Source organism: Rousettus aegyptiacus, unplaced genomic scaffold (assembly GCF_014176215.1).
Source record: "Rousettus aegyptiacus isolate mRouAeg1 unplaced genomic scaffold, mRouAeg1.p scaffold_m13_p_8, whole genome shotgun sequence".
Taxonomy (NCBI): domain Eukaryota; kingdom Metazoa; phylum Chordata; class Mammalia; order Chiroptera; family Pteropodidae; genus Rousettus; species Rousettus aegyptiacus.
Genome location: NW_023416311.1, coordinates 82,599,835 through 82,623,216, shown reverse-complemented (window position 1 = coordinate 82,623,216; position 23,382 = coordinate 82,599,835). Strand labels below are relative to the sequence as shown.

At 41.1% G+C, this 23,382-nt stretch overlaps 1 long non-coding RNA gene across 1 annotated transcript in view; it reads left to right on the top strand.

Moving 5' to 3' along the window:
• The first annotated feature begins 1,349 nt into the window (after positions 1-1,349).
• Positions 1,350-23,382, top strand: part of LOC107509653 — a 91,831-nt gene continuing 69,798 nt past the window's right edge. Inside the window, exon 1 of the long non-coding RNA XR_001596603.2 lies at positions 1,350-5,208. This is a non-coding gene — a long non-coding RNA (uncharacterized LOC107509653). The remainder of the gene's footprint in view (positions 5,209-23,382) is intronic.

Below are 23,382 nucleotides of genomic sequence, written 5' to 3'. Positions count from 1 at the left end.
GTGGTATACTATGCACAGCAAAACTATAAATCCTTATATATCAGCTTCATTTGAAAAACATAAAACCGCAAACATTTGAGAGGAAAATTTGCTGAAACATTTTTTAATATTACGGAAAGAAATATAGGCCGTTCTAAGCACAAAATGATAAAAGAACTCACAAAGGAAAAATTTGAATATTTGAAATGTCTAAAAGTTAAAATTGTATGTATGGCAAGACCAGTATAAATAAATTTCATTAACATATGGCATATTTGGAAGAAAAAGTTTTTGAAAAATAGTATTGAAAATAACCATTTCTTTTTTATTAATAAATGACTCTTTAATAAGAAAATGACAACTCAGAAGGAAAATTGGGTAAATATATATGACAACTCTATAGAAGAAGAAATATGAAAGATAAGTAACTATGATAAAAGATGCTCATTTTCAATGAAAATTAAAGAACTATCTACTAAAATAATAAATTTTTACCTTTCAGATTTGTCAAAATTAAAAAAATATAATAATCAGGTTGGTGATGATGTGAAGATATAAACAAAGTAATACTTTGTTCATGGGAATATAAATTGATAGCATATTTTTGGGGGGGTAATTTCTAAATATCAATACATATTTAAATTTACATACCCACTTACAAATTTGCTCATGTATTTCTGTAGGTTAACTTACCAAAAATGTAATTCCTAGAAAAAGATATTTATAAGTAATGTTTATTTTAACATTGTCTTTCATTTTAAAGCATTTAATGAGCAAAATGATTATATATACAAAGGTTGGAATACTAGAAAACAATTATTTAAAAAAAAGAAAGGCAAAGCAGCTATTTTCATGTTTATAAACATATATGTCTATGATATTATTTTACAACCTACTTTTCGAAAACTACATCATGCTGCGTATGTAACACTTTGTATATCTGTTTATAAGGGGAACAGACAAGGTCACAAATTTAGCAAAAGTGGTGATTGGCTGTAAGTAGAGTGATGGCGCCCTGGGGACACTCAGAAAGTGTCTCACGTGCCCCAGCAGAGCTCAGAGCACCTCAGCACCGACCTCTTGCCTGGTCTCTTGGGACCCCCTCCACCTCCATGGAGGCTGCTGCTTGCCAATTGTGCCTGAGGTTTGTAGTGTGGAATATTCTGTGGAAGTGGGAAGTTGCTGCTGGAAGGAAACATTGGTCCAAGGGTTTGAGAACTTCTTTGCTTAAAGAATGCTTTCCTCCCTAATGCACTACTTGCTTTTAAAGTTTCCTTAGACACTACGCATATAATACTCAACTCACCCTTGGCTCCATTCTAACACATTTTTTTTTTTTTTTTTTTTTTTTTTTTGTGGAAGTCACAGGACTGTTCTTTTCAGTTGTGGCCTTTTGCTTCTTCCTACTTTCCCTGAATTTCTAAAGTGTGACCATTCAAGAGGGCCAAGGCCTCCTTTGTTGTGCCAAGATTTGTTCTTTGTGCTCTTGGCAGGACGTGTTGTTAACCTTTGAATACTCCAGCTCTGAAGGAAAAGGATGTGCTCCACTGACACACTTTATGTTAGGAACTTTGTTAGTAGTGGTAGAAATACCGTCAGCAGTACAGAGGCCCAGCTCCGTGGTGTGTGTGGGTGCCCCGTGCTAAGCCGGGGAGGTGCATCGCTGGGGAAGGAAACCACGGCACTGGCCTCCATCTTTTAGGCCCGCAATGAGCACTCCCCACCTTCTCCAGTCTCCGGGCTGATGCACAACCACTGCCCTCCCCCGTTCCCAAAGGGCGGGTTGGTTGTCTGAGCTCTGGACCTGGCCACCTGAGGGAGGACAGTGCCTGAACCTCCTTTTCAGTCACTGCTACTTCCATGTGACCCAGCCCTGCAGAGACTAGACTCAGCCTGGGGGAATTAGCTAAAATGAACTTCGGTTGCAAAATGATCTATGTCTTGATTATGGTTGCAGGATGGAGAGGCCTCAACCATCATTAGGAGTCTTTCAGTAATTGTGGCTGGAAACGCAGCCACCATATTTCAGTAGCACCTTTTTTTCTACATGAAAATTGTTGATTTCTTTTTTTTTATGATTATTTAAGTAATACGAACTCATTGTAAATAATTTAGAAACACAGAAAGGTGTAAAAAAGAGGGTAAACCACACCCCATTCCAAATAATCTCTGTTAACCTTCTAGGCTTTTCCTGTACATGCACGTATATTCATACTTTGTAAAATAATGCGACTTGACTATACAGGATGTTTTGTAAACCATATGATTTATTGCCACACAAAACCAACTGAAAACTTAGAGGTATAAGATAGCAACCGTTGTATTAAAGCTCGTGGATTCTCTGATTGAGGAGTTTGGACAGGACGCAGCAGGGATGGCTAACCTCTGCTCCATGAAGTCTGGGGCCTTGGCTGGGAAAACCGAAATGGCTAGGAATAACTGGAATGTCTGGAAATATCTGCAGGCTTCTTTCTTCACTCACACAGGTAGCACCTGGTTTGGGTTCACTGGAATTCTGAGCTCAGTTGGGATTGTTGACTAGAGTACCTGAATGTGGTTTTTTCCATGTGGCTTGGGCTTTTTTACAATGTGGTAGCCTCAGGGTAGTATATACTCAAGGCTCTAAGAGTGAACGAGGTAGGAATCGCGTGGCCTTTTATTATCTAGCCTTGGAAGTCACATAACGTCACTTCTGCCATGCTGTATTGGTCAAAGCAGTCACAAGCCAGCCCATCATGATTTAAGGGGAGGAGACAAAGGCCCCACTTTCTATGGGAGGAGTGGCGAAGAACTTGCAGTTGTGTTTTAACACTCTGACAACCTTTTATATTTTTTTAAATAACATGGGCACTGTGCTAATTTGAATGATGTCCCTCAAAAAGGTATGTTCCAGTCCTAAGCCTCAATACCTGTGAAGGTGACCTTATTTGAAAATAGGGACTTTGTAGATGTAATCAAGTTAAGACGAAGTCATATTGGATTAGGGCAGGCTGGAATTAATGACTGGTGTCCTTATAAGAAGAGAGAAATTTGGACACAGGCTCACAGACACTCAGGAAGAATGCCATGTGATGAGGGAGGGAAAAACTGGAGTGATGTCCTGTAAGCCAAGAAATATCAAGGGTTGTTGGCAACCACCAGAAGCTGGGAAGAGCCAAGTAAGGATGTTCCACAGAGCCTTCAGGGAGAACATGACCCTGCTGATGCCTTGATTTTAGACTTCTGGCCTCTATTGTTATAAGAGAATAAATGTTGTTTTAAGCCACCAAAGTTTGCGACAGGTCTTTATACAGCAGTCCTAGGAAATAAACATATATCTATATAGATCTGCAGCATCATTTCATAGTTGTACAGTAACCATCAGGTACTTATGTTTATTTACAATGTTTATTTAATCAATCTTAAATAAGTCTAAGAAATGTAAGCCAATAATTAGCATGAGAGTATATGCTATGCAACTAAGTGGATGACTCATGATCTCTCTCCTGGACTTCCTTTGTTTCCTCCACAGGCCCTAACACAGCACAGAGTTAGCATTTGGTAAACATCGATTACGTGTCATTACCAACAAGAGGGTATCAGAAAATATAAAGTCTAATCACCTATAAGTATTGTATTAAAGAATTTCAAATATCAAAGATATTAAGGAGTTAAAGGAAGTCCTGTCATTCCCGAAACCTGCTTGGTTAGGTGACTTGAAAAACAAGTAAAAACCTCGACCTAACAGTGTTCCTGTAAAACACCAAATTTTGAAGTGAAAATGTATAGTATAAAAAAGTTAAAACTCATTGTTCTTTACAAATTTGATACTTCCAGTTCCCCAGCCACAAAAGGAGTTTTAAACACCCAATCTTCTTTGCCAAGTGTTAAGAAATGATTTAGAAATGAAATCCTGCCGACGACTATGGAAACATACCCCATGCATTATAGACGTTTTATGCTGTTCTTTTATGACTTCCGGGTTGGATGAAGTCCCCTGTGCTTTCCTTCTCAAGTTCAATTCTGTTTATTTCTTGGGCCCCATTTGTGACTTCCTCTACACAGAAGGGTAGGCATGGAGCAACCTGGAAAGGAACCACGTGGCCCTCCCTGCCTCTCCTGGTGCCAAGTTAGAGCAACGGGAGACATGGTTAGCTCTGAGTTATGAGTCTGCAGGCTCTTTCAGCTCATCATTTCTTTTCTTTCATAGACCATGAGTCCTCTCAAAAAGCTTGTAGGAAAAAAAGAAAAAACAACAGAGGCTGTTTTAATTCTAAGATACTTGGCAGGGCTTTTGCCATTTTCAAAGATTTTTTTTGGCTGCTCTGAACAACAGTCTAGACAACTGTTTAGAGCACAGCGAAACTTCTCTGAGGCCTTAGTTCTCACTTCAGTCCAGAAATACAAAGAAAACTGCTGCATGAGTAGGTGCTTATTGAGGACTAAATGGTTGGGGTTGAAATCTTTACATTCTCTGAATATTTGGGAAGTGGTGTTCTTGAGAAGTACCCTCATAGAGAGCTCCATTTCTCTTGAGGTGAATGAAAGTGTGTCCACTACCTGGATGGAGAGTTATTTTTGCTGCCTCAGAGGCCGAGCTCCATGTCTAGATGGGCTTCTCTTTGCCTCAGGATTGTACAGGGTCCCAGCAGGCTGGCCATCCCTCCATGTGAGACTGTGTGTGTTTGAGGAAGGGGAGACTCTGCACATTTGCTATTTCTGCTCCCCACAGATGATAGTGGGTTGTTCGTTGGGTCCCTATTAAGTGTCAGGCTCTAGGATCAACCAGAAGACCAACTTGGCTCCAGGGAAAAGTGCTGTTGCAGTCACTAAGTGCCTTCCTGAGATCTAGTCCCCTTCCTCTTTGCGAATAGAAAACAAATTTCGCAGCCCCAAGTGACAGATGACTCATGTAAAGCTTCCTCTTTAGCTAGAGGTGACCATGTAACTGTTCTGGCCAATGAGAATTCAGTAGAGATCTCCTAGAAGCTTATAGAAGCCCTGTGCTTTGCCTAATAAAAATGGAGTATGAAGCTAGCAACACACTATCTTATTCTGTCTTTAACTGCCTTGAACATGACTTGATGTATGGAGCTAAAACATCCATTTTGTGACAGCAGGAAGGAAACACCGAGAGAATGATCTGTGGACAAGCATGAAGAAGGGCTGAAGGTATTGCACAGTGATCGGCTCCAATGTAGTCGACCCCTAGAATCAATGGCAGTTAACTAACTTCTCACTTCTTGTCGTGTAAGTTGCTCCTAACCCTGTTAATCACCACATAGCTGAATGCATTTCTAAGTGATAAATGTATGCTTCTCAAATTTTATAAAGGATAGCACGTATGCACTTAACGCTATTCCAATCATCAACGACTGCATAGCAAACCACCAAACTGAGTGGCTTAATGCAATAGCAATTATTTATTTTCCTGATGAGTCTGTAGTGTAGGCAGGATGCCATGAGACAGGTCATCTCTGCTCCCCACAGCATCAGCTTGGATGGCCCAAAGGCTGTGGGGCACTCTACAGTTAGGGTCTGGAATCATCAACAGTCTTGATCACTAACACACCTGACAGTGAATGCTGGCTGTCGTTTGGGACTTCACAAGGCTGTGGTTGGAAACATCGACCTGTGATCTCTTTATGAGGACTCCTGGCTTCCTCACAGCATGGTGGCTGGGTTCTGAGGGCTGTGTTTCAAGAGAGGAAATGGAAGCTGCCCGTTTCTCAAGGCTTTGATCCAGAAACAGGTGCAGTGTCCTTTTTAGCCTGGTAATTTTTCGGGTGGTGGACCCCACCTCTAAAAGAGAGGACCATCAAAGATTTCTGGGGTCATGATTTAAAACCACCATAGGACGTGGTTCCATAGTGTAGCTGTTAGCACGTCTGCTTTACACACAGAAGGTCCTGGGTTCGTGCCCCAGTGGAGCTACGGTCCATGGTCTACAGCCATGCCATTCTGAACAAGCCCAATGTCTGATCTCGGAAGCTAAGCAGGGTCAGGCCTGGTTAGTACTTAGTTGGGAGACCACCTAGGAATACCAGATGTTGTAGACATAAATAATAATAAATAATAAAAAAATAAAAATAAGAATAAAACCACCATAGATGTCATTCATTAGTCAGCCTCATCTCAGAACCACTCTACTGGCAAGGGAGACTAGGAAATGTAATCTTTATTTAGGGTTCTATGTCCAGCTAAAAATGAGAGATTTATCACTAAGGAAAAAACAAAAAATGTATATTGGGACAATTAGCAGTTTGTGCCACTGTCAACAAATCACAAGTGACTTGAGGACTGGGATTAGGGTGGTAGGTATATGAATGGAAAGGAAAGGCAGGTGTGAGAGATATTAGGGAACAAGAATCAGGATTCGAGATGATTTGAACTCAGTGGAGTGGTTAGTGTGTGTGTGTGCAAGCACAGAAGGCTAGAATCACAGAGACTGTCAAGAGACTTCCAGTGAGACCCAAAGTTATATTTACACCATTTCCAAGCCCAATCTGGTACCAACTGAATTTCTCAGACTTTGGTAAAGACCCATATGACCAAGGCTTATTATTACAGAGATCAGGGACAGGCTCAGGAGAATCTTGACCTTAAATATAACAGATTATAGTTTTAAAGTCTGATCACAATGGATCTAGTAATTCTACCTCTGGGTATTTATCCAAAGAAACCCAAAACACTAATTCGAAAAGACATATACATCCATATGTTTCTTGCAGCATTATTTACAATAGTCAAGATATGTACGCAACCTGTTTCCATCAATAGATGAATGGATAAAGAAGAGGTAGGATATATGCAATGGAATATTACTCAACCATAAAAAAGAAGGAAATCTCGCCTTCTGCAACAATGTGGATAAACCTAGAGGGTATTGTGCTGAGTAAAATAAGTAAGACAGAGAAAGACAAATACTATATGATTTCACTTACATGTGTAATCTAAAAAACAAAATTAACAAACAAAACAAGAACAAACTCATAGATACAGAGAATATTTTGATGGTTGCCAGATGGGAGGGGATTTGGGAGGATGGATGAAAGAGTGGAAAAGATTAAGAAGTACAAATTGGTAGTTACAAAATAGTCATGGGGATGTAAAGTATACCATACGGAATATAGTCAATAATATTGTAATAACTATGGTGTCAGAATGGTACTAGATTTATCAAGGTGATCACTTCATAAATTATGTAAATACCTAATTACCATTGTACACCTGAAACTAATATAATATTTTATGTCAACTGTGATTTAAAAAATTATTCAAAAAAAACCAAACAAACAAACAACTGTTTGAAACATTATTTTCAGTTCTTTCTTCTCCTCCAGTACCTTGTTACTCCCTTTCCAACCTTGTGATGGCTTGATGAACAGAATGTGGTAGAAGTGACTCTGTGTCACTTCTGGAACTGAGTCATAAGAGATGCTCTGGCTGCCACCTGAGCCTGGCTCTAATGGGACATGTGCCTATAGAGTCCAGAGCTATCCTGTGAGGAGTCCAGCCATGCTTAAGCCACCATGTTGGAGGGGAAGGAAGCAACACCCGAGAAGCCCAGCTATTTGAATTTTCCCAGTCCTGGTGCCCAAAATCTGAATGGATGAGCCATTAGACAATTCCAGCTCCCAACCTTTGAGTGCCAGTTAAGTCTCTGAGCAAGGTGCATTAGAGACAATCTACCTATCTCCCCATGCTTGATCCATGAAATTCAGGAGCATAATAAGTGGTTGTTCTGTGTCACTAGGTTTTGGGGTCATTGTGACTAGAACATGAGGCAACTCTGGATTACAGATATCACCGAGGCTTGGCGTCCTTCAGATGCAGTGGTTCGGACACCCTCTCAGTGGAGTGATCAGAGGGAATGAAACCCTTGGGAGTTTTAACAGCCTCTGAATTCCAGTTTGAACCAAGTGGTTGGTTTAATCACAGTAGACCTTGGCCCATTGGAATTAATAGACTGTTTTAATGGTGCTGGTGGGGACCAAGGACAGAGCAGTTTGCTTCTGAATCTTCAGGTTGAAGTTTAGCTCCTTCAGTGTCTTCTTCCTTCCTGATCCTCCCCTCTCCATCCAATTCATTTGAATAGTAATATGAATTTTAAATCACAGCTGAAGGAGGCAAGGATCATTCCCCATTCTCCTAATGGGGCCCCAGCATCCTGGGGACCTGGTGTTTGTTTGGTGTGGAGTGAGTAGCTGTGGTTTAGATAAGGCTTAGATTCTGAGCTTGAGCTCAAACCTCAGTCCTTTGATGCCTTCAGTTCCCAGCAATGACGCCTCGGGAGGTCATTTATCCTTTCAGAAAGCATTTCCCATCTATCAAAAGGGGAATGAGAAAACCTATGTTATAGGATTAATACACATGAATGCATATAAAAACGTCACCTCCACCCTGCCCCCACCCCAAATGTTCTAAGCAACTGGCAGGAGAAAATACCAGGGGGGGATGAATTCTGGAATGTGTCCACTGAAGCCAGTTTGAGGAGATAGCACAGAATTCTAAGGTGAGGGCTTTTGCTCTTGGTGGGGCAGCATTTTTGTTGAGAAAAAGTTGGAGCCCAGAGAGATTAAGCAACTTGCCCACAGTCACATAGCTAGTTTATGGCAAGTTAGGATTAGTATTTAAGTCTCTGTGGCTCTTTCAGCTACGTCAAGCTGAACAAAGGAGGATGCAGGAGACTAAAGCATATGTAGAGATGGAGTGGAATCTAATAAGAGCTGAGTGCATGGCCTTCCCGGAAACATATGAAAAATGGAGAAAGGGTGGCTGAAGCTCTGGGAAGGCCAGGAGTAAGGGTGGAGGAGTTGCACACACTCATTTTCTTCCATCCAGTTCTGGTTGTGTGTTCAGGAACCAAGGAAGTGGCTATAACACCACATGGAGTTGTTGGAACTCCCAAGAATTGCCAGAGCCCACTGTGTGAAGTAAACTAGGTCAAATCCAAGCCTGACACAAAGCAAGAAGAATGTCACAGATATGCAAGTTAGGTTGCTCATTATTATACAAAAGTGCCCTGTTTGCTCCCAGGCTGTCAGGGTCCCACCTCCTTCCTATCTGTAATTATAGCTCTTCAGGAGGGTCTCCTTGCCTTAGAGGATTCTAGGTAAATCAATGGGCTGCTTCTGGCTGTCAGGTGAGCTCCACGACTGTACCAGTTCAACCCAAGCCCATTAATCGAGTCTGATGACTTAATTACTGTTGACACGAATATGTCAGTTGCAATGTGATACATCACAAACATTTACTTCCCAAATACCAGGGGAATTGCCCAGAGAAGAAAGGGGAATTTAGCCTTTCTCTAAACAAAGGCATTTTCCCTTTATATGACCAGAGACCAGAGACAGGATCTGAGTGTGCGCTCACTGACTTCTGTGCTGGAGATACCAAACATTTCCTCCCTACCCACAGACCCCATAGCAGAGGTCCCAGAGTTCTAGCCACCCCACCTCTAAATGCAGCAGCTGGTCAGCCCTTGCTGAGCCCATCCAGTTTTCCAGCTGTGTACTTGGAAAGGGGAAGCCACACTCAGTTGTCGTGTGGACCGAGGAACCAAAGCTGCTCTTGTGGAGTGCCATTTTGGACCTGATCTCTGGAGAGCCCAGAATGAATCAGATGTATAGCAGCAGAGAGAGTCCTCACTGCCTGAGGGAGATCGATGGTAATGGAGAGAATGGGTGACCTGGTTTCAGATGCTTTCCTGTTGTCTGCATGAGGCCTGCTTACTTCTTCCTGTGGTCCTGCAAGATGTCCCTGGATGCTTAGAATAAAATCCTCTTCACTTTTGAGCTTGAGGAGTTTCTATCTCTTACACTCTTCTTTATTAAGATATCTACAGTGTGTAATGCCAGGTGCTGTGGGGAGAGTCAAGAATAATTAACATAAGGTGGCTACTTGATCTTTTCAAAATATCCTCCCATGTCTTTTTTCATACTTAAATTCATACTTCTCTGCTGTTCTATTTCACTAACCATGTCATTTAAGCAGTTAATTATTTGCTAACTATTCAAAGTTTGTTCATCTTTCCCCTCTATCAAGAAATATTCTGATATCAAAAATCATGTAGTATATGTTTTTGCATTCCTCACCAGTGCCAGGGACAGCATCAGATGTATTTTAGGTAATAAATGAAATTTTTTTTTTAGTTCAATAGCAAAGAAAGTGAATACAGAATCAGGAGCCCATCTAGTTATTCACTTTAGTAAGTGCAAATTTCATTTATCCCTCTTTCATTCAATCATTTATCAATCACTGGTTCGCTTAAATCCATCTGACGAGGCACTTAAAGTTGGAGAGATAGGGAGAAACTAGAACAGTCCAAGCTTCTTGAAACCACTCATGTGTAAGGTGATATAAGGGTCTCAGGGGACATAAGTAGGAATACAGAGGAAAGGATATGAGACCCTTACGAGTAAAATCGACAGCACTTAGTGAGTAGAGGACCGTCAGTTTGAAAGGGAGATTAAAGAGGAGGAAGAATCTTAGGATTTTCCCAAAAGGGCTTACATGGCAAGGTCCTGGAGAGGGTGTGGCTGGCCTTAGGAATACTGAAAAGTGAATTTTCCTCCATTTCAGGGAACTTAAAAAAAACAAACAAAACAGTAGTTTTTAAATATAAGAGTTGAACAAAAGAAATATATTTTCCTTAAGAACAAGGTATGTTTTTGAATTTGCCATATGGACCTTAAAGTCATCTGTAAGTAATACATTTGTTAGCCTATATGTAGACTTATTTATTCATTTAACGAGTTCATACAATCTGGCTCAGGTTACATTGGCTGGAACACACATACACACACAGTTTGCAGGTAGGCATTTGTCTGATGGGGAATCATAAAACTGGTCAATAAAATAAAAGACATTACAGAATAGCTCTTCAAAGTCCAGCCTTAATAAATATTAGCCTCTGTCATTTCCTCTTGTCGAGCTTGAATTTGGATCTGTATTTTATATATGCCTTTGAAGAATTGCCACACAGCAGGTCTTGAAAGGTTTGTTTTGACGGTACTTAAAAAAGTCTGGAATTTATGGATTAAGAAAGAGATGGACTAATTTGGCTTTTTGATTAGGCTATACTCTCTCTTTTATTCTCTTATTTTTTATTAGGAGCTTATTTTTATGATTCATATTCCTTTATTTTAAGATTCATATTCCTGATTTAAGAGCCAAGCAATTCTAGCCATTAGTTATTTTCTCCATTCAAAAGCTAGGTAATACACAAACCTTGTAATTGGACTAAAGACTGGGAATAGATTTTTTAAAGTGTGTTGAGATTTCCAGCCAATTTACGTATTATCTCCAAGGCTCCTTACAAGTATAGATTTGTCTACGGATTACAAGTGCAGAAAGAAAAAAAAAAAGGCCACTTTTCAATTGGCCTTTAATTGATCACATCCTAAGTACCAATCTGTCTAAGTCAGTGGTTGGGAAGAATGAGGCACAATCTCTGATTACAAGGAACTCACAAGCAGAGGCATTCAGAGGGTAGAAGCATGGTATGTTTCTTGGGGAAATTCAAAAACAAGTTTTCTGTGACACAGTAGGAGATAGCTTAGGACTTTTGACCCGTGCTTTGGAGGAACCTGCTCAAAAGTGAGCACTGACTATCCTAGGTGGTGTGAAGCTAGGGCCAGGAGTTCCCCTGGAAAGGGCCATATGGGGAGAGGGGCTTGATGTAGGAGATAGGACTCGAAAAGGATGCTGAGGAAGTGTTGAAGTTAGAACAGGAGAGAAGGGGTAAAGTAGGCCTATCAAAAAGCTGACCTCTAGCCCCAAGGAAGCAGAGGTTCCTTTAAAGAGGGAGATGAGATTAGAATGGTCTGTTCCACTAGGTTATGGTGAACTTTTGAATTCCATGGCCTAGAATCTGCCTCACTTCTATATCCTCTCTGTGTCAGGAGTAACATGAACAAACCCTGAATAAAGTCGTGTGCCAGGTTATATTTGAAAAGACTAATCTGGTTCCACTGTGGAGGAAAGATCAGAAGAGAAATACATTAGAAGTGGGAGGTGGGGACCAGTTCAGAGCAGTTGTCTGGGAAAGGGATGAGTGTTTGAGGAATTAGGTGGGCTTGCTGTTTTGCACTGGGGTTACAGACTCCAGAACAGCACGGTGCTGAAAGGGAGATTTAAAGAATAAGACCAAACTGGGTTCACTAGAGTGCGAATGAGGACAAATGTCTCATCTGACTTCTTCCTGGGCTCTCCTCTGCCCTGTGGGTTTCCCCGCGCCCCTGCTCCCAGGGTACAGGGGGAGCTTCCTGTTTACCATCAATCAACAATCAACGACAACAACAAAAGTCCCAAATCTGGTAAAGGCTAGCAAGACATTGGTAGTTGACCATTTTGAGGATCTCTTTTCCAGATGGAGTCTCATGGAACCGTTCTTTTTATTAAAGTCCACTACATGGGCATGATGGTTTTATTGAACACAATCTCTGTTCGGTTACTGTTGCCATGTAGCAAAACATCCGTCATTGTTCAGATCTAAAGATACAAAGCACACTGTGTTAGGGGACAAACCCAGAGCCACCGTGGCAATCACTGCACTCTCTGCAGCTGCTGACCCTTACTCACTAGACTGAGCTGAGGGCTACTGCCAACGTGGAGGCACTTCCAGCCCTTTGCAGAGCATCACATTCAGGGATCTGAGAGCCAAGGAAGCCAACATGTTCAGGTCACATGTGTGAGTTCATCCCTATCCCCAGCACAGGCCTGGGAACAGGGCCTCCCTAGAAATGGGAAGTAGAAAGCTTTGGAGTAAAATTCAGTTCATGGGTAAAACTCTACTTTCTTTTAAAGGCTTCTGGTTATCTTGGTAAAAATTGGAGAAGAAAATAGGCCTCTGGAGCTATACATCTTGGCTCCATGTTCTTTTTATACTTCTAAAAATTTCTCAAATGTCAGCAGATGCCTGTATCTTAAATTGAAATTATTTGTCACCAGGTCAGAACAGTCACTCTTAGGAAATCACAAGACATCCCATGAGCATTGACTAGAAAAATCTGACACAAAGTTAGATACTTTCAGTGGTAACATGTTTTTTCAATTTTGTGTTTATATTATTTTGTTCTAAATGTAGAATCTGTTTGGAGTTTGAAAACAAGAAAAGCTAAATATATAACTTACTATCCCTGACTTTAAAAGAAATAGACCAACCATAGTACTTGGCCATGGGGAGAGGGTTGATAAGGATGTCTAAGTCTCTCTCTATCCTAATTCCATCCATCTTTGAAAGTTTGGTTCAAGTCTCTTCTTTATAAAGACATCCCGGAGTCGAAACAGCCCATATTTAACTCTTCTCTGAATTGCTATAAAAATTAAAGTCAGTACCATACGATTTGGTCCTTTGTTGTAAACTGCCTTGTATCACTCATATTATATGTGCTGTTCTTGTTTCCCCAACCAGATGGCAAGATATTTTAGAAAGCACACATCCTGTCAGACTTCTTGTTATCTCTGAAATACTGAGCATACTCCTGAGAACAATGTAGGTGTTTGATCAGTACTTATTGAATGAAAACGTTGAGCATCTCAGGGGCTCATTTTAGGATTTTAGGAGTCAGATCTAGCTCTGGATCTTCCCTTTCTTGCAGGACAAGCTCAAGTTCAGTATGGCCCAGGGCTAGAAATGCAGAGATGTGTTATGATGAAGTCTGTCACTCACTGTTGACACCCACAGTGGCAGTGGGACATACTGGCTAATAACAGTCAGCAAACCTGGGCTCAGATCTGATTTTTCCTACTTGTTAGCTGTGTGGTATGGGACAGATTACTAAACTATATAAATTGGTATAAAAATAGTACCACTTCCTAGCATTTTGTTTTTTGAGGAATAAAATAAGTTATGTAGAACCGTATGTCCTATTTTGCCTGCTGTATATGTAAGTAATGTGATTCTACCCACTGCCTCAGAATAGGCCACTTGAGGACTTAACATGTCCAGATTAGGACATGTTCATAATAAAGTTCATAATTTTATTCCCTCCCTGCGGACCCACTTCCACTGTCCAGCCTGGCGACCCAGAAGTTTCTACTTTGAATCGAGTCAGTCCTGGATATTCCCACCTTGCTGGTGTTCCAGATTCCTAAATGACATCAGCTGTGGCCCATGCAGCTGCCAAAGACTGATCTGCTATAGCCTGGGCCATCCAGGAAGGAATCCTTCACTGTCAAACCTGCGCTGGGTCCTTGGCAGGAGAGAAGCTATTTCTGAATTCCTGGTATTATAGCTTTTAAGTAGAACTCCCCATTACTGTTGGGGTTTACGCTCTCTGGATCAAGGGGAATAATAAATCTATATATTACCCCCAGTGTGCTTATGGAGCTAAGAGAGGAGAATGTCACACCAAAAAATTGATCTGATCCCAGGTAAAAAAGCTGTGATTTCGAAGTTTCAATCAGGCCTTTGTGTAGCTAGAGCACAACCATTGGGATTCTTAACTTCTGAAAGTCGGCGGGTCAGTTCTTCGACTTGACAAATTAAATGGCTTTAGTTAGGGCTTAAACTATCTTAATAAAACCCTTGGTTAAAATTCAGTGACATAGACTGAGCTGTCAGCCAACTTTATGCCAGTGAAATATTTATTTCTGTCTCATATTTGTTGGCAGTAAGTGGTACTAAGATCATGGAAAATGTAACAACAAATCTGGTGAGACAGTGTGAAGAAAGAGCAAAGAAAAGTGGCCCTTGGAGCAGGCGGCAAGGGACTGGCAGGCTAGCCACTGGTATGAGGTGCTGGCACCGTCAGCTCAAGCTGAGGGCGAATAGTGGCTGGAGAAAGAAGAACTCTGGAGCAGGCAGCTGTCTAGCAGGGATTGTTCTCAGCTCCAGGAGAGGACTTTTCTAAGCAGTACACGTTCTACCCAATTTGGTCAGGAGCCAAGAATTGTGAAAAGCAATCACAGTTTCTGGACATGGCAAGAAGAGAAAAGATGCAAGCATACAGTCAGTCTCCAGAAAGCTGGAGGAGAGGAGGACTAAGAGAGAATCTGTGACTCAGCATCAATCCAGAAGGAATCAGTTATTCATGTTCTTTTTTTTTTTTTTTTTCTCTTAACTGAATGTTGTCAGTTTTGGTATTGATTTCAGAAAGCAAGAGATATCCTGTGAGTTCTCTTAAAGTGTATTTGCACCTCTCCTCATATCTCCTTCCCCATCTAGGGACCATGTCACTGAGATGAAGTTGAGAAGATGACCATCCCTGGTGTGATGGTTCTGCAGTGGAGACCTTCCCTTTCCGCCCTCTCAGATCTTTTCTTGGCTCCTAGACTGGTCATATGTATGGTCAGAGTCTGCGACAACCACCAGCTGGAAAAATCTCTGACCTCTGAAGTCCACTCTCTCTCCTGGTAATGCCAACAGCAATTCTACTGGGCCATTCCAAAATCTTGGTCTTCCCCTTTAAAAATGCAAATGCCTGTGAAAAGAGGATGAAAACATTTACATAGTATAAAATTTCTATTGTGATGCAGTCCTACTTTAAAAAGGAATTGTGTAACAGGAATGAGGTTCTCCTGCTTTCCTCCTGCCTGAAGGCCATGGCTCTACTTCCTTTCTCCCCCACTATCTCTACCTAAAAGACTCTTTCGGGAATAAAGAGAGCATTTCTAATATAAGAAAAGAGACCTGGGACAGGCTGAAAGCAAAAAACAAAACCACACAAACAAAAAAAACCCTGTCTTGTGTGGAGACTTTGTTCAAGGCTTGCCTGTTTGGCTAATTTAGATGTTGTTTGCTCCCTTTAGGTCAACAAGCAGGAAAGAGCTCTTTTCCAACTCATCAATGAGTGACAGTGGAGCCTGGATGATTAATTAGAAGGGAGGTTTATATTCATTGCTAGTTCTGGTCCCATTACAGCGAAGACCAGCTGTGGGAGAGTGTTCCAGCTTCGGGGGCAGATGACCTGGGTTCTCAAACCTTCCAGAGCCACCAACTTCCTGGTCTGTGGCCTTACCAAGTCACAGTCTACTTCCTACATCTCAGTTTTCTTATCTGTCAATGGGCTAGATGACACCCACAGATTTTTGTGAGACCGTAGCCATCACAGTGTGGAGCTTGCAGGAGGAAATGGCTTTGCCTCTTCTCTCATTCCTACAGTGCCTCCTTGGGCAGTGTGTACTTGGGCATGAGTGAGTAGCTGGGCCCAGTGACCAGAAGAGGCCTTAGATTAGATTCAGATGCTGAACTATGGAAACTTCTTGTTATCTATCTATTATCTGTCTGTCTGTCTGTCTGTCTTGTCTGTCCGTTGTTCCATTCATTGACACATATGAATTGGGTACCAAGGATGTGCCAGTCTGAGGCCCTTTTCACCTCTTCTATGGGCCTGAGTGTTTGCTGGACTCTGGCAGTGGGAGAGCATGAGGATAGTCTTTGTTTTACCCCTTTCTTTGGGACATCCTGAAAGTTATTTCTGCCCTGATCAATAGACCAGAATCTACATGACACCTAGGGATGGGGAGCAGCCTGGCCTGACAGCAGAGCTCTGACCACCCTTCTGTCCTGCTCACGTTAGATAGCCTTTGCTGCAGGACAGTGAGTAGCCTGCAGGAGCACCAGAAGGGGGAGGGGCATTTAGGCTTGACAGCGGGGAGAGATGGTGGATGAAGTTTCACCTGAGTCATCCTCCTGCCTGGTTCCCAGCTCTGCCTTCTGCTCCTCTTGACCCTGCCCTCGCTCTGCTCAGCGCTTCCTCACTGCTCTGTCAGTTGCAATGTCGTCCACTTTCCTCTTCCCTCATTTCTCATCTGTCTGCTCCAGTCGATGAGGTAATGAAAATGACACGATTGGGAAAAAAATTGCAAATTATCTTTTAAAGCAAAAAAAGCACACTGGAAACTAATGTTTTGGAGGCAGATTCTGGGTGTGTTTTTCAGGCATGTCTAGAGTTTTAAACAACTCATTCTCTCGGTTGCACTGTTTGCCAGTTTTCTGAAACCACTATTTCCTTTTGATAGACAATAACGTCACACACCCTCTTCACACCCGAGAATCAGATACTGCTCTGCAATTGAGTGAAGTCTCTCCAAGAATCACGGCCCCTCTAGAATGGCCATCACCCAGGGCAGAGCCCTGGCAGTGATAAAGCCTTAGGAGATTTTTAAATGTAGGGAGGTTTAGAATAGGAGGGGCAATTGAGACTCCACAATTAAAGATCAAAGACCTGAGGCTACCTGTCCGGGAATCATGCTGGCAGCGGATTCTGGAGGCAGGACCTGGGTAATGGCAGGTGGCTCCAGTTCAGAAGGCAAGAGGTAGCTAGGAGGATGGGTGAGGTCGCTGGAAAAATAAATGGTCATAGTCTGGCAGGCTTTTGGACCCTGCTAATGTTGAGATTCTAGGATATTTTTCTCATTTTTCTTTGTCTCAAACACTGCTGGCTGAAATAAATAGGTTTCTAATAGTAAAGGAGGCTGGCAGGATTTGGGGAGAAAATCTATGGGAATAGGTATTTTTTACTTGGGTTTTGCCATTCCCACTTAGCAACCCATTATTAAATGTAAAATGCAATATGTACTTGTGTCTATATATATGTATAATTTTTTATATATAACAGAGTAGTAAAATATATGACTTACTTGCAAATGGCATGAATAATCAGAATTACTAGATTCAGAGCTATTTGAAAATCACTTATGTTTTTTATCCAAAGAATGCTACTTGAAATTTTAAGAAGTCTTAGGATATCAGAACTTGTATTTTATCTAAACCTAAGCTTCAAATCCTTCTTTTATTTTATTTTATTATTATTTTTTTAGTCAAACTAACCAGCATGCCTCAATTCCCAGAGGAAGATGATCTAATTTAAAAGATTTTTCAGCTGTTTGTTCTTCCTTTAGTCCTAGTTCTGGCAAATGCTAGAATCCAGAAACCAAAGGGAAAGGATAAGAAAAAAAAAAAGAGAGAGTCAGAGATGCCTCGAAGGCAACTCTCATGTGGGCGTCTTTGGGCATTTTTCTTTGCTCATTGAAAAACCCGAGAAAAATCCTCCATTTTTACTAACTTATAGTTATCAGGTCGACATTATAGACTGCTGCTGAGAAAACCAGACTACAAGAAAGAATGGGGATTACTTCAACTCAACAAAGATTTATTGAGTGCCTACTATGTGCTTAATGCTGGGGTTACACAGATGAAAGAGACCTAGCCTTGCCCTCATGGAGCTTGCCATCTGTTCGAGGAGCCCAGGGTCTAAAAGGAGAAAGAACACTAACAATTACTGAGGACCTGTTTCATTCATTCATTTAACAAAAGCTTTCGAGTATCCATTATGTGCCAGATATTATTCTAGGGTCTGGAGACGCAAGGGTAGAAAAGACAAATGGGATCTCTGCTTTTATGGGATTTTCATTCCTAAAGATAATTATGATGCCTGACCCATACTTGGCCATTACACTATCGAAGGTGACTTTGAGAGGACCCAGTGGTGGCAATGGCTCTGTCGGCTCAAATCAGATGCATTCACTTGCTCTTTCTCTCACCCTGAAGTGTGCTATAATCCCCACCCCTAATTTTATCCTTTAAAGTATTTACTGAGATATTTTGATTTCACATGCAGTTTTAAAAATTAGTATAGAAAGATCCTATATACCTATATACCCACTACTCACTTTCCCCTAGTAGTAACATTTTGCAAAACTAAAGTATATCACCACCAAAATATTGACATTGATGCAATCTATCTACATTCCTCAGATTCCCCCAGTTGTATTTGTACCCGTGTATGCGTGTATTAATTTCTGTACAGTTTTATCATCTGTGTAGGTTTGTGTATTCACCACCAGACAGGATACTGACAGTTCTAAGATTACAAGGATCCCCTGTGTCACCCATTAATAACCACCCTGCCTTTCTCACCCCTACCTCCATCCCTGCTTTCAGCAATCACCAGCAAATGTGTCCTCCATTTCTAAAGTTGTGTGATTTAAAAAATGTTATATTATATAAATGGAATCATACTGTATGCATCCTTTTGAGATTGGTTTTTCTTTTTTTTGTCGTTTACCACATGTAATACAGAGTCAAACTCCTTATTTTGGCGTGTGCTGACAGCTTTTCAGCCTCACTTCTTCCTCTTTCTGTTCTGTCCCACATCTGGGCAAGCTAATGAGGAAGCCTACGTACTCTTTCCTGTGGCACTGGTGAGAGACTCAAACCATGTGAGCCCTTGTCATGTGCCGGGACCCTCACCCGAGCCCAACACCCTCACCACAATAAAAACCCCAGGCCAAGCTCTCAAGCCATTGTTGGGCCTGCTTGGGAAGCCTGCCTAGCTGTCCCCAGAATACTATATTATGTGAGTAATAATAACTTTTTAGACCTTCTTTATGTCTTTATCAACATCTGAAACAAACTTTGAGTGAGAGTTTATCCTATTTTGACAGGACTGCTACCACAGCATAATTTTCCAGATAGTAATCCAAGTTGTTACATGTATCAATAGTTTGTTGCTTTTTATGACTGAGTAATATTCCATGGTATGAGTATACCACAGTTTATTAAACCATTAAATCATTAAAGGATATTTTTTGTTTTTTACAGTGTTTAGCTATTACAAAATAAAGCTGCTATGCACTTTATATGTAGGTTTTTGTGTGAACATAAGATTTTATTTCCCTGGGATAAATACCGAAGAGTACCATTGCTGCTTCATATAGTATTCACATGTTTTCATTTTAAAGAAAGTACCAAATCATTTTCCAGAGTTGCCATTTTGTATTCCTACCACCAATGAATGTACGAGTGATCAGTTTCTCCGCATCCTCACCAGCACGTGGTGGTGTCACTATTTTTTATTTCAGTCATTCTGATGGGTGTGTGGTGATTTCACACAATCTTTATGATGGTATTAATTTTCATAAAATGCAGAAAGAACCTCAGATCCATTATGTCTGCTCTCACTCTGCAAAAGTGCGAAATTTAGGAAGCCTGATTGTAGAGTATTACAATGTCGGGTATGAAGCAAAGTCTTGGGACCAGCCCATGAGGAAATGTAGAATCTAAGCTTTGATTATTAGAGATCTTTATCACTAGGAGCACTGTAAACAGGAAGACGGCTTTTACTTATTCTGTTAGTCATTACTTAGTATTGTGATTATTAACATTATTATCAGTAATGAACCATTTCTAATGACCATTTTGGTTATGATCTTGGCAGAAGAGCCATGATGAGAGAATTCTTTTCCAATTCTTAATCTTGGGAGCTGAGATTTAAAACTTGGACTTCACTGACAATAGCACTGGGGTTTACATTTGTCATAAATCCTAGAAAACAAAATGTGGATGAAAAAAAAAGGGGGGGACTCTATAGAGAGCAACCTCATAGAGTGATCTGATTATAAATTCCTATCTGGGCAGGTTATGGTGGGTAGTCTCGCATATAACTTTTTAGTAGAAGGTTTATCTCTGCCTTAAGTAAGCCCCATCTATTATTTCTGTGCATCTAGGTTAACATGCCTTTGAAATAAGCGGCAACTACCCTCAAAAGAGCACATAATGTTAACTATCCTGTAATCTGTTCTCTACCTTATAAAAATTCTCTACAGGTTTGAACATTCTTATGCTGACAAAAACAATGACTACTTAATGTCAAGGCTGCAAGAAATGGTGAAGCCTGTCTCTGTTTTTCCAGAGCCCTGCGGCAGTGGGTCCCTCTAACTTCTCCAGTGTCTCTGGAGCCATGTCCAAGGGCTGTCTCTTTGTTAGTTTTCACCAGGGCAAATAATGACCCTGGAGAAGGTGATGCAAAGCAACGTGTAATCATTCTGCTCGGTCAGTGACACTCCTCCCACAGGCCCCTTAGTCACTGGTTTCTCTGCTATAGGGCTTCTAATTCAGGCCTATGATCACAGACCTTTGCTACGCCCCCTCATTATCTTATCCCACAACAGAACTTCCAGCATGGGTGGAACATTCCTGGCTTGGTGAGTAACTAGCTAATAAGATAAGCTGCCTATAATGTGACAATGGTTATAATGACTGGAACTCGGGATGGAGGTTACACAGATGCATTCGAGGGCAGGCGGGTGACAGTGTATGATGCAGGGGCTGTGCCAAAATTGGGAGGGTTTGGGCCAAAGGCAAATTGGGGAGCAGCCCTGTTTACTGGGATTTAAATGATTCAAAATGCTGGTGGTTGCAGCTTGTTGCCTTGGATTAAAGTGTTAATTTTTTTAAGGAAAGCAGGAAAGTGTCTGTTTAAAATTCGTGCTCAGAAATCAGATCAATAATAGGGCAAAGCGCTCTTTTAAGATCCCAAGTTTGGTTTTCTGAGGGGAGGGGCTGTGTGAATTAATTTGGTGGGGGAACTTTCTGGGAGGGGTCTTCACTGAAAATGCTATTAGGGCTAGTGAAGTTTCCTTAGAAAAAGAGGTGCTTCTCCAGTAAGAAAAGTTGCCTAGGGCATGGAAGTTAAACTTTGTTCTGACTAAGGCAGTGGAAGGCAGCCCTGCCAATCCACTGGCCATCATGATTATGAAAATTTAGGGCTGTTATATATACTCAAAATAGGAGTAAACACAAAACAGGAAGGAAAAAGAGCTTCAGAGCTGGAATTTGTGATTCTCTTGTTAGGTCTAAAAATAGAGAGCCTCACCCTAATAAGACCCGGAAAGCAGGTAAAAGATGCTTGTGGAGATTTAGTAGGGTCAGAAGCCTCAGGGCTGAACTTCTAGATTTTAAATGGTTGAGAGTAAGATTTATGACATAAGGTCAGTGATTACTAATCTCTAGTTATAGTGAGATAAAGTATTACTTGTATAGTATAAATCTTATTCTAAGAATTCATAAACAAGGAAAAATGATGATAAAGATTTAAAAGACAGATACTAAATCAGGTCAGCATCTCATCTGTACAATAAATACACTGTCTTGATTTTCACAGCAGTCCTAAGGAGGTATAATTATTAATTATTCCTCTTTTACTGATGAGGACACTGAGGATCAGATTGGTAAAGAAACTTGTCCCAAGTCACCAAACCAGTTAATGATTCTAGGGACCATGGTCTTTCTACTTTGATTTTGTGGAAAAAACAGTATGGATGGACTGAATGTTCAGGGCTTTGGGACTTAAGTTAGAAAAGTTTGGGAAGAAACCAGACCCTTGCTGGATCTTGATCTCACAGAATGGTGTTGATGTAGTAACATCCAAACCTGTAGGGAATTTTTATAAGAATTTTTTGAGCCAAAACTGACGACAATTGCTGGGAAGCAAGATCTCAAATGCTCCGCAAAATGACAGTTTTGCAGTGTCTTTAATATGTTTGGAATGAAGGAGGGAACTAAGGAGTTTTACATGAAGGTTGGAGAAAGTAAGGTACAAGATAGTTAAAAACAATATGTGATCCCTTGAGGGTGGTTATGCCTTTGAGGGGTCTGGAAAAGAGAATTACTTCTGGTATTTCAAAGACCTGTTGACCTAGATGCACAGAACAATGGACAAGGCTTTCTTAAGGCAAAAGTAATCTTTTACTGGGGAAGTTTATAGGCCTGAGGCATGAATACATACCATGACCTGACCAGTTAGGAATTTATGATCAGATCACCCTGTGAGGTCACTTTTGGTTAGATTCATTATAGTGCCCCTTTTTCATCCACTATGGTGATCCATGTTCTGAACCAAAATTGGGGTAGGTAGGGATTGTTGTCTCACTTCTGGATTCCCACCAGGTAGAAAGGAAACTTTTGAGTAGAATCTAGAACAGTCTGCGTTGTCTAGCCTATCTCCCCTCATCACATGCCAGCAGTCTACCCACCCCTGTTGGATGTGTAACTTCTCAGATTCTGGGCTCAAGCCTGCACCGTTTCTGTTTACTGAGCATGCCCTGAATCGGCCTGACTGATATATTTCTACTCATTTTTAAAAAGTCAGCCTAGGCTATCTCCTCTGTGAGGATGTTCTGGTCCTTGCTTCTTCACTTCCCAGCCTGCCAGACAGAATTAAGTCACTCCCTTGTTTGTGTTCTTACAACCCTGCTGCATACTTCTGAGGAGGTTGCATTGTATCACAGTGTATGTCTGAGTCTGATGCAGCCTTAAGAGATCTGCTGAATATACAGTGCTATATTATGTGTGTGCCACCTAGTTTAGGCTCTAACCAAATATTTCTGGACTCAAATCAAGAATGCACAATCCAGAGGCAAAGCATTTCTGTTATTCATATCTCCATCAATAATGGCTGCTTCGTCAATTAGCATAATGTCAGAATCGTTTTTTTATTCATGAAATTAGTGGCCTTTGATTAACATGATGCAAGTCAGAAACGAGATCTCCTTGGTAAATATAAAAATATTCAAGATAAATGGATTAGTTTAAATAGTTTAGAAACCACCCCCACTCTTGCATAAATTGGGTATATGTATTCAGTTAGAATTTTAACCTGCACCCTTAGAATGATGCCTTAGGTAAGCCTTCGC